At 37.4% G+C, this 10,844-nt stretch overlaps 1 protein-coding gene across 2 annotated transcripts in view; it reads right to left on the bottom strand.

Annotated features, from left to right (window-relative positions):
- LOC105668737 (uncharacterized) overlaps positions 1-10,844 on the bottom strand; it is a 105,395-nt gene that overhangs the window by 92,536 nt on the left and 2,015 nt on the right. The window lies entirely within an intron of this gene.

Here is a 10,844-nt window from a genome sequence, read left to right as displayed (position 1 = left end):
AAAAGAAGTCAAACTGAGGAAGACCCTTTCGTACGAAATGTATGACCGTCCCGGCACCTATCTCGTCTCACAGTGCAGAAGATTCATTTTTCAGCCTCCGCGAGGCCAGCCTCTAGCCAGAAACGTGACCTCGAGACGGCGCATAGCCACAACTTCTAGAGAATATTTTGCAAGTTTCAAGTTGCGACGTAGGTAGATGCGTTCTATTAGTGCGAGAGAGAAATGTCTATGTTAGCGACTATTTCCAGAAAGAAAACTCTGAAGGTACAATTGCGCTTGTTTTAAACTAAAAAGAAACTTCCGAGTGCATTAAAACGTGTTTTAAAATAAGAAATTAAAAGCTTCCCTAAATAAAAAATTGTGCACATAAATAATTCTACGACTGACAATTCGTGACTGGTCTCACGCGTTATATAGTTTTTCATACCCAAACATTATAAGTGTCGGATGATAGAAAGATTTAAAAAATTATAAATTTTAAAATATTTCAAGAAATATTCTTATTACAAAACATTTTTATCGTTAATGAGAAATTCTTTCATAATCAATATGTCGATATGTAAACTGTATTAATCAATTAACACTGTCCTATGATTATGTTATCTTGTAAAATTTTCCAATATTCTTTATTCTTTAAGTTATTCATTTCGAAAATGCAGATATTGCAATATTAATCGCATTATCGATAGTTAGCACGCGAAAGTGCACGTAATCGCATAGCAAATTGCGACGCATAATATATGCGGCAGCAGCGGCATTTATTTTCGGAAAATTTTAATACCGCACCCGGTATCATTTTTGCTGGCTATGCGTGCCTCGTGACTCTTCGGTGCAGCCAATTCTGTGAAATTTATAAGGTAGCACCGGCACAGTCGCCGCTTCCATATTACGATCCTCCGTTACGATCGCTCGGTATACGACGTAATTGGTTGCTTAAATACCAAGGTACATATATACGCGAGTATGTGTGTGCAGTAGCTAGTAGTTGTGCATATGTGTATGTGTATGTGTGTGTATAGTAGCAGCTATTAGAACGGCAGTGTAGGCTAGGGCAGGTAGTCTCAGCTCTTTGGCACGGTACCGACGACGGCGTTCGAAAGCTCGCTCGAATTGTCTGTCGTTATCGTATATCTCTTTTGGTGGCAGTGTCTTGCGACCTGCCACTTACAGCATCGGTTACGATCCGATGTATGCGATCCCAGATCAAATTGTAGCGGAATGCAAGTTTAGGAAAATAATGAACGAATGGATGCGCGAGATCGTGTGGAGCTTATTCTCTCCGCCGTTATATTAAACTGTTTTGCTAAAAGGCTGTTTGCTAGGAGAAATTATGATCATGAGAAATTAGAGTTATATCTTATTGCAATTAGTGCCTTTATCGGCATGCTCAAAATATCATAAACTTATCATAACTCTGAATTATTCGTTTTTATAATTCTTGTGTTTTGACAGTGTTAGCGGGACTGAATATACGACGTTATTAATCGCATATCATTAAAAATCCACAGATGTTTCGAAGCGCTCTTTAAATCTTGTCGAGACAATTTCGGAGATGAAAGATTATACCGTATATTGCGGAAATCGTAACGCCGCCGGAGCGTAATGGAAGAGTCCACCGGTATTTATGATCGGTGTAAAACATCGGGCCCGACTCGCTCGAAGCGAGAAAATTTCACGGCAACACGTGGCACCGCAGCGGAATTTAATAACACCGCGCACGGACTCGAGACCGTTTAGAATTTAATACTAATTTAAAAGAGATTAGTTCCGTATCCGGCGCCAGACGCAAGGATCACTATCCTCTCAGGCAGCCCTTTCACAGGAGGTGAATTTCAGGGACAACGAGCGAGCGCAGAAGCGTAGTTCCCACGGGGCGAGCAGCTTAATTAATTGAACTTAATTTAAATTTAATTTAATTTCCCCTACCTACTCGTACGTCATCGAACGCGATTGTCGCGCGTCTTGCATGCCGGTGAAAAGAGTCGCGTACGAATGATATCGATACTTTGCACTCCGCGTTATGGAGCTACCGCCAGAGGCAATTCTACTCGACCGATTATTTTCTCGGAAAATTGATGCGCTTATTCCGCGAACTAATTTACTTCCTTTGTATGAGTTCCATTGTGTAAACCTTCACGCAGCTGTAACAAACTGTTATCGATTATTACGTTATTTGTGGAAAGATTTCTTTTTTCTTCTGGTAAAGAACATTATTGTCGATTATCGAGAACATTCTTTTTTTGGTCAACATTTACGTATGCACTTGTAATTTCTCAACCGATACATTGACGGGCAAAGTATACCGGAAATTGACGAAGATTAATAAGCGTAAGATAAACGAGACAAGGGAATATTGCGCGATTTGGAAAAAAATGATTGTTAAGACGTAAAATTGGGCTTGAGGGTATCGGCTTGTTTCTTCCCGTTGCGGTTTTACATCTTGAGTGGCGAAAGGGCTCGTTGTAGTTTGAAAGGCACGCATAACGCAAGATGATTTACCTCGGGCGTAAATCACAAGCTGCTCGGGAGAGGTTCCGCGCCGAAATTTACCGCAACAGCCCATTGAGAATTTCAAGATATGATTTCAGGCACGAGCCTTCTCGAACATCGAGGAAGTTTCTTTTTTTTTCTCGTCCGGAAATCCATCTCAAGTAAAACTTCGATTGTTCCTTCTTCTCGCGATGCGACCGTGTTAGAATGAAACCGAGGGTTAGAGACGGGGACGGAGATGAGCGGGAGAACTGAAGCAGGAGGGAGAAAAACTGATTGGAATAAAAACTTTGAATATTTACAACTAGAACTGGGAATCTCGAACGACCGATTCGAATTTATTAGAGAATATCGATGAAATTTTGCGTCGTGCAGGATTTAGGACTTTCAGTTGGAAAAGAACGAGAGTGGCTGAATGCGGCTGGAAAAATCTCAGACGGGGAAACCGAGGTAAACGAGAAAGTTTATTGAATCTTGTGACTAGCGCAGCGAACATGAAAAATATGAGAAAGATATAAATATCCAAGTAACGTTATTTTTAGATCAGCTATTAATTGTTCGTTTAACTAGATTAAATACTAATGTTACGTTGCGACACTCGAGGGAAAAGAACGGTTCGTTGCAAAAATTTTCCGTTATATCCAGAATAACCTTTATATATCGATTCGTGAATATGCATCGGCGAAGTACGGTGGATTAGCTTGATCCGCAAAAAATGTGCGATCACTTCGTCAGAAGCTCCTCCCTTTCGATTCAAAAGTTTTCATCTTAACAAGAGCCGAAGTTAAACTTTAGCGTGAGGCAATTTACTGACCTGTGTAAAAAATGGATACCAACTTTCTGTTTACATCTCGCTGCCTCCTGATTAAGGAAACTAGATGATTTAGCGGGTTTGCATAATTTTAGAAAACGTAGAAAAGTTGTGAAGAAGCGTAATCTTTTCGAAAAACTCTTTTCACGAAAATAGCAATAAATAGTGCGGTCATAGTGTTTCATACACATTTGCGATCGATGTATTTCGCTATTAAATTCCCTCCATGACACGAATTAACCAGTCAGCTATGAAAATTTCGAATGAACATTGCGTCAAATGCACTAGCGAATGTTGATTTTAGTTAACGCGTAGAATTATGTTATACATGTAGCTAGATACGGGCAGTTTTGATCAGTCAGCCCATACAACACACGCATATACACATAAGCGACATATTGAATTAATCGCCGTAACGCGTGTTAACACGTCGCAGATTTTAGTGGGTGGGTAGACAAAAGTTTATTTGGACTAAATGGAGCGCGCGCGCGTCGATTAATCACAATGACCTACTGGTAGTAATGTGATTAATTATGTAATATTCAATTTAGTTACTCTTGTTTTATCGCGTAAGAATTGTTAATTTCCATACCTGTTTTTCTCGCCTTTCCACGCGTACATATGTTTACATTTAATATGATACTCATCGCAATATTATCTTAATTGGATTGTTTTGTAATTATAGAATTTTATAAAGTCTTATTTTGTAAATTTATTTCATGGAAAAATATGATAATAACTTAATATACTAAATGTAGAGAGAATTATTTTTAATTTTACTTATGCATAAATTAGGGACTATTTGTGTGACTTCCGTGGGAAAAAAAAAGATTAGATCGTTTCCCGGCAGGATATGAAAATCGATTTTTGCACGACGAGCGTCAATAATCTTATCTATTTAATCGTGTGCCCCACATTATCACTACCACTACTACAGGCGCACTTTATGCAAAGATGAGGATCTGATATCCGCGCAAATGATAATGCCTTGTTTCCCGTGGTCGCTAAGGGCAAGGAGTTACGGCGTAACAACTCGTTCTCGAGATAAATGGATTACGACCGACTACGCGCATCGAACCGAAATTAATTCAGTCACGATCGTCGCGGCGCGTCGACGAAGAACAGTAAGAAAGAGACGGGCGCGGGGAAAAGGTGGGAAAAAGTGTGCCTCCTACTTATCCCGGCGGCATCGTTGGCTACCACCGGGCTTAAAACGGGGAAAGGGTGGTGGAAAGTGTCGTTGATGGGATAGCTAATGAGGGGGAGCGAGGATAATGTCGTTATAATAAGTAGCTGCGGTGGAGGTGGTGAGGTAGTGTTTTATAGCGCGGATGGTTCGCGCTTCTAAGGACTTTAAACGTCCTCGCAGACGTTAAGTGACTCGGAGTGGAAGCCAGATAGCGCTTTATTGCCATCAACCAACCGCTATCGTGAGACGCCGTCGTCTAGTCGTTCTGGCAAACCGACGACGCTTGCTTGCTTGCGTGCGTGAGAATTTCAGTTCTGTTCTCCGCCTTTTTTCCCCTGCTTTTCATCGTCGGACAGATCAGCATTAGCATTGCGGTAGTTTAAGCCGTATGGTCTACGTTGTAAGTAGCATTGCAGATATCTTATCGTTAGCAGCGACTAAACAGCAAATAGCACTAGCGATCAGCGCCCGCATTTTCGCATGACACCGCAAATATGAAATTATTCGAGAAAGAAGATTAAAATCTAGGTATGTTAATATTTACCAACGTGTACAAACAACAATGTTCGCTGACTTTCATATTTTTTTGCGAAAAGTTCATGATATAATCTTTTCGCTTTCAATGTATTTAAAATATAATATGTGGATTTTCTTGAAATATCCAATAGATGTGCAAGAAGAAATAAAATAAAATAAAATTTATATTTATAATAAAGGTTTAGAAATAAAGTAACGTGTAATGTACAAATATTTCTGCAGCGTAGAATTTTTTTTAAACTAAATAAATTATGTGATAAATTATTATTATCATTAAAATTACTAATTATTGTCATCATAGACTAGCGAAACGCAATCTTCTATAAAATTTTACGATGACATTCACCACGTGAATTTCGATTAAACAACCAGCGTGATAGTGCTAATCCAAATGTCCTGATACTCAAGAATTCTTTCATTTCTTTTAGTACACTTTTAGCGAATGTGCTTTGCTACGGGACGTTTTTCGATTTTCGACAACGATGTCTCGTCGTTTGACTTGCATTCGGTGAATGCACCCAAGAAATTGACTACAATCTATTTCTCATTGGATAGTTCGGAATGCAATCTGCGGATACTGCAACCTATACGTCAGCCTGAATTTTCTTTCCACACTACTTTAGCAATCGAGATTCAGTACGTTCAGAAAAGCAGTCGCTTAGAGAGTGCATTACCATCATCTATATCAACCATTTGTTCGATTGGTAACGTTGCGGAAAAGTGTCTTCATATTTTGAGGAATGCGCTGCCAAACGTATCCTCAATAGTCGTAAACTCACTTATGTCACATTTCATTACGTCGCCAGCGTGTGAACACGACTTTTGCAGAGAAAGAAATGCTCTCTATGACGCATAGGGATTAAAATTACAATGTATTTCAAAAATTTCTTGTCTATATGCAAAATCAATTATCGTGAGCATAATGGCCAAAATAAAATTCTAATATATTTAACGCAAATAATATATTTAATCCAAATGCATTCTCCTCTATTGTTACAACATTTTGATTTCTCTTAATCCGGTTTGAAATTTTCGTGTACCGCGTATTCCGGTGCAGGTGTCGGCGCGGGACGAGCGGTGTTTATAAAGCGACGCAGTAAGCATCGTTCGCTTGATAACGCGCGGGCGAGAAATTGGGAAGATATATTCGCAGGGTTGATAAGTCGGCTTGCAAACTCACAACAGGCAAACTACGAGCGAGCACGCACCGCGTTACGGCGCTTGGAACAAGCGCTAGAGCAAACACAGAGCGCACGGTGGGAGCCTTCCTCGGATTATTCAGCGCGCCGCGTGTAACATAATAGAGAGCGGAAGGATAAGACTACGGCAACGCGTACCGGCCGCGGGGTGTAACATCGGGCCCATCAACCTTCTCCAAACCGATTTCCCTTCTCTTCGTCACTATCGCGGCTTGCAAAGACAGCCGCAGAAACTTGGGGATTTATGGCCCTGCGGCCTGCGGATTTTCGTTTTCTGCCGAACGACACGACGTTCTCGAAATCTCTCTCCGCGCGCCCTTGCCGATGGAGACTCAATTAATATTTATGGGGATAGCTCCAACTAGTTCCGCCGTCTGTCCTCCCCTCCCCGCCTCGCTTACTCAGCCGCGTCTTTCCTACCCATTCCATTTCCAGCTATTCCCCGGATGGAGGTTGCAGCAGCATTGGTTAAGCTCCGCGCGGTAAAAAGGAATAGCGGCTCGCGTTCACTCCGACGTTCGCTATCAGTTTTATTCGCGCACTGGGATTCTTCCGAAGTATCGTTACGATACCCTTACCTATTTTCGAGCGGGCTCTTCGAGTACGGTTTTAGCGTATCTCGCACGCTTATCCGCAAGTAACGTGCCAGTGACACGGATGGTAAGTTAGTCGGAACGCACATAAATTGTGGCTTATCGCTCGGCCGGATATTTTTCGACGTACTTGAAAACAGCAATCGACCGTTCGTACACACGTCCTTTTTTGCAATATTTCCGGCTCACTGTTTTTTGCGTCTAAATTTTTTTATTGCCTCGTTAGCTTTCACTGCGCTCTCCGCGGACAGTAAGATTATATCCCAACTTTTGTATTACACGACGATACGTCGGAATTTTGGCGAGTTTTTCCTATGCTGTTTTTCTCGCACCACATGATAGTCACGACTGCTGAAATTACTTTAGACATTTTATATCTTATGTTTCTGAAAGCTCATATATTTTTGCGCTATAAAAATATATCTCTATTTTCTTAGATATGGTTCACCGTCTATTAAAAACCGCAACTTTATTATTTTTGTACGAAATAATAAGTCTCATAGTATGAAAATTTTTAACACACGGTTCTAAAAATAAAATCTGATAATTGCGATATTTCTAGAAAGACTATATCATACAATATAAAGAAAACCATGAATAAATGTAAGATTATATTGTGCTTTTAAATTCAAAAAATTATTATTATTTGGCGGTTTAAGAGTAGATATTTCGCACGCGCTTCAACGCACTACTTAAAATTCCCTAAGCAGCTGTGAGAGCTTCACAAGATCGAGAGTAAAAGAACGATGGATGGAAGCAGTACACTAAAAAGCCTTTTTTTTCACACGATGTAGCCAATGTCGGGCGAAGGTAGGGTCCAGTTATAAACCTCCGCGAAAGCGGGAACGAAAATTCCCGGAGCGGAAATAAAAGTAAATTAAAGCGCACGCGGTCGGTTGTTTAAAATGTAACAGCCAATTACTGACCTTCCGGTAGTACGAGGTCGCCGATCGCACGAACGAGCAAAGCTTTCTACCATTTTCCTGGTGATTTTCTTTGGGGATTCTTGTTCTTCCCTTTTGATATAATTTCCCACAATTTTTATAGGTTTATCGTATTTTTTTGTAAGTTAAGATTCATACTTGCAAATTTATTCTTGTATTTAAAAGAAAACAAGAAAAATTGTATATTACGCATTTTTAAAAGTTTTGATAACATATTTGTAGAAAAAAAAATAATTCAATTATATTTAAAATTTTGCAATGTGTGTACACGCGCTCTAATCAAAGTTTTTCACATATTTCGTACTTTCAATTTGTTCTGTCCTTTGTAATTACGTGCTTTTACATTCGCCTTGATAAAATCGTTCGTGATTTAATTTAAGATGTCTACGAAGCAGGTACGTGAAGAGAAAGCATTCTTACGAAATTATCACCGGTTTAAAATTTTCCTAATTTCTTAACGTTCTCTTTGAGACTCGCGCAGGGACAGAACGTTTTCCGCATGCTTCTTATCTGCAATTTCGTTCCATTTCCTTAGGTGCGCTTTTAAACCATCCAATTCGCTTCTCAAACGAAAAAGTCACGAAACGCAGGAAGGAGTTTCAAATTATTCGCCTTCTAACAGATACCCAGTTATCCAGGATACGATTAAGCTCGAGTTATATCGCGTTCTGTCGCCGTTTGCTGTGATATCTTTTTGTCAAACATGATCAAGAAAATTGTTTCATTCACGATTATATTAGATGCTGATTATTTAGCAGAAATAAGTTAATCAATTTAATTTGGATTTAATTTTGCTTTAAAATATATAAAGATGTACCAAAAATGTAAAAACATCAAACATTCATAAATTATAAATGATGAAAATTGTGCTTTTTGTGCTAAATTTCAGATACATAAATAGGCAATAAGTTTTGATTTCTCATGAATTTTTAAATGGATTAAATTTTAATAAATTATCAAATCAAAGCTTTTAATGTGCTTAAAATAAATATGATAAATTTATATTTATCCGCGTACATTTATCATAAAGAATATTGCAATTTTAATATGACCCCAATTTTAATACTATTTTTGTGCCACCAGTTATAATTTTTTATACGGACTACAAGCTTTCTCCGTGAAATATTATGCAGAATAATAACTCGGATACATTGAGCTTATCGAAGCGTTGCTGCATATCGATCCCGTAATTAAGCGATTCCAGGTGTAGCTCTCGTGGGAATAAACCCATTAGGGGGGAACTTCTCTTTGTGGAAGATCTGTCGATTATATCACTCAAGTCGATTTAATAATTTATAGCCGCGTAAGAGCTCCAACGCATTGGTACTCGGATTTATGGGTCATCAATATTTCAGTTGTATTTTCCAGCCGCGCCCCGTAAGCTTAATCTTGTTTTCGTTCCGTTCCGTCAAGTAGTTCAAGTGAAGCGCGTTTATTTCGAACACGACCGCCGTCGCAGACGACCGCCGTCGCAGACGACCGCCGTCGACATCGTTGCCGGTCTAATCGTTAAACTTTTACCGCCCGTATTCATTGAGCAAATCCCTTTTTTATTTATAGGCTAAATGTCAATTTTACAAATTATTATTATACATTATTTAAAAAATTTTCACGTACTTTTATACTTTTATATAAATTTCATTTCTATTATTTCTAAATAAATAACTTACTCTTAAAATTGTTAATTTTTTACTTATTTCTTTCTGCAATTACTATTTTTGTAATTTATTATCAACAAAATAGTTTCAGTATTTTAAGTTCTCATGTGTTATTTTATATCAGAGCTCGGCGTTAGTTACACATTTCGGCTCGATTTTTAAGACGACGCCTCCCGCTGTCCCACTACCGCGCGGCCGCTGACGACCGAGCCGCCGATAGCCTTGACTCAGGAGCGTCTGTGTAACAAATAGGCTGATGATGAGCGGGCACCTTTCAGAAAATAAAATTTTCTTTGTTATAGAAATAATATTTATTTTTACTAATTATAATTAAATATCTTTATTACATTCATTATAATAATTTACTTAGACAATAATATATAATATTAAAAAAATGAAAATAATTAAAATAAATCAAATTATTAAAAAATTTAACTTTTTAATAAAAATTGTATGGTTTTTTAATTAGAAATCAATAACTTTCCACATTACCCCTGAGATACTATTGTGAATGCGTTTTTTAAAAAGTGGTTTCCTCAATAGGCCTATTTTACTAAAAAATAATAAAGATAACTTAATATCTAAATAAATATGGCTTGGCAGAAAATTTTATATAGGGTTTAGATGATATTTTATATTTAAGATAACAAAAAAGAAACAAATAAAAAAATTAAATAATTTAAAAAAAATAGAAATAGTTAATTTATAAAACTTTTGTTGGATGTTTTTGGTCATTTGCATGATTTTATTAAGGACATCCACAGAAATAGAAGACCTAGTTCGCATCAAAGAGAATAATGATGCATTGCACACAAAAGAACGTCTTTCCGTTTTTATTAATTTTATTTTACAGAAAGAGTATTTGCATAAATATGTACCGAAAACGTTTATTATCAATATTCGAATTACTTTTATGGTAAATTAAATTTGATAATTTACATTTTAAAATATGAGGACAAAAAAAAATGTAATTAAATGGTAATTTAAATTTTAAAATATAAGGACAAAAAGAAATGTAATTAAATTAAAGTATTAAAATTAATTTACCACAAAAATAATCAGGATATCGAGAGATCTTTCAATCTCTCCGGGCGGTTTTTCGAAATTCGTTAATTTTTGAAAAAATTTGGGGTGTTGGGGATTATGGATCGCCAACATTTTTCATTTGAAACCGAGTACCTACGTCGATGCGTCTCGTTGAGACAAGAAACTTTGGTCCTATAAACATATAGCATCATTATTCTCTTTGATGCGAACTAGGTCTTCTATTTCTGTGGATGTCTTTAATAAAATCATGCAAATGACCAAAAAAATTCAACAAAAGTTTTATAAATTAACTATTTCTATTTTTTTTAATTTATTTAATTTTTTTATTTGTTTCTTTTTTATTATCTTAAATATAAAATATCATCTAAACCCTATA

The sequence above is a fragment of the Linepithema humile genome, chromosome 3 (assembly GCF_040581485.1).
Source record: "Linepithema humile isolate Giens D197 chromosome 3, Lhum_UNIL_v1.0, whole genome shotgun sequence".
Taxonomy (NCBI): Eukaryota; Metazoa; Arthropoda; class Insecta; order Hymenoptera; family Formicidae; genus Linepithema; species Linepithema humile.
The sequence above is the reverse complement of the archived record's forward strand: the minus strand, read 5'-3'. Positions and strand labels throughout refer to the sequence as shown.